This window comes from Mya arenaria, chromosome 14, assembly GCF_026914265.1.
Source record: "Mya arenaria isolate MELC-2E11 chromosome 14, ASM2691426v1".
Classification (NCBI taxonomy): domain Eukaryota; kingdom Metazoa; phylum Mollusca; class Bivalvia; order Myida; family Myidae; genus Mya; species Mya arenaria.
Genome location: NC_069135.1, coordinates 22,961,569 through 22,963,168, shown reverse-complemented (window position 1 = coordinate 22,963,168; position 1,600 = coordinate 22,961,569). Strand labels below are relative to the sequence as shown.

At 36.6% G+C, this 1,600-nt stretch overlaps 1 pseudogene; it reads right to left on the bottom strand.

Annotated features, from left to right (window-relative positions):
* Positions 1-680: 680 nt before the first annotated feature.
* On the bottom strand, positions 681-1,600 carry LOC128215923 (uncharacterized; annotated as a pseudogene).

The window sequence follows — 1,600 nt, the reverse complement described above, 5'->3', positions numbered from 1 at the left end:
GAATATGTTTGGTCTTCACACGTTTTTCGGTTCTTCTGTAAACATATTGTTTATGGAGTTATAAGACCGATTCTCCCATCAAACACTTGCATGTTTACAAACGAAAGAAGAACATTTTCACCAATTTTAGCTGAATTTCGCTCAAGAAGCTAACATTTAAGATAAAACCAGTATAATCTAGTGCTTTTATTTTATTGGGAATAAAAATGACAGCCTGTTTACTGGAATAAGCATGTTTATACACTTTATCTGGGTTGAGCTGGAGCCAAAAGCCAGGGAGCTTGAGCAATAGCGTGGAGGCTGAGCAAATATGCCCGGTAAATAATGCACTCAACTCAACATATTTGGAATAGTTGAAGTTCTGTATTTATAAATACAGAACTTCAACATCATCATTCAGTGTACCATTCTTCATACCTGTACACTGTTTGATATTCTTCATAGCTGTACACTGTGTGATATTCTTCATAGTTTACACTGTGTGATATTCTAAATACCTGTACACTGTGCGACATTCTTAATAACTATACAATGTGTGATATTCTTCATACCTGTACAATGTGTGATATTCTTCATACCTGTACAATGTGTGATATTCTTCATACCTGTACACTGTGCGACATTCTTCATACCTGTACACTGTGTGATATTCTTCATACCTGTACACTGTGTGATATTCTTCATACCTGTACACTGTGTGATATTCTTCATACCTGTACACTGTGCGACATTCTTCATACCTGTACACTGTGTGATATTCTTCATACCTGTACACTGTGCGACATTCTTCATACCTATACACTGTGTGATATTCTACATACCTGAACACTGTGTGACATTCTTCATACCTGAACACTGTATGCTATTCTTCATACCTGAACACTGAGTAACATTCTTCTTTCCTGTACACTGTGTGATTTTCTTCATACCTGAACACTGAGTGACATTCTTCATACCTGTACACTGAGTGACATTCTTCATACCTGTACACTGAGTAACATTCTTCTTACCTGTACACTGAGTGACATTCTTCATACCTGTACACTGAGTGACATTTTTCATACCTATACACTGTATGATATTCTTCATACCTATTCACTGTATTATATTCTTCATACCTATACACTGTATGATATTCTTCATACCTATACACTGTATGATATTCTACATACCTGAGCACTGTGCGCATTCTTCATATTTATACGCTGTGTAATATTCTTCATACCTGTACACTGTGCGACATTATTTTTCATACCTGTACAATGTGTGATATTCTTCATACCTGTACACTGTGAGACATTATTCTTCATACCTATTCACTGTGTGATATTCTACATACCTGTACAATGTGTGATATTCTTCATACCTGTACTCTGTGCGATATTCTTCATACCTGTACAATGTGCGACATTCTTCATACCTGTACACTGTGTGATATTCTTTATACCTGAACACTGTGTGACATTCTTCATACCTGAACACTGTGTGACATTCTTCATGCATGCACACTGTGCGACATTCTTCATACCTGTACACTGTCTGACATTCTTCATACCTGTACACTGTCTGACATTCTTCATACCTGAACACTGTGTGACAT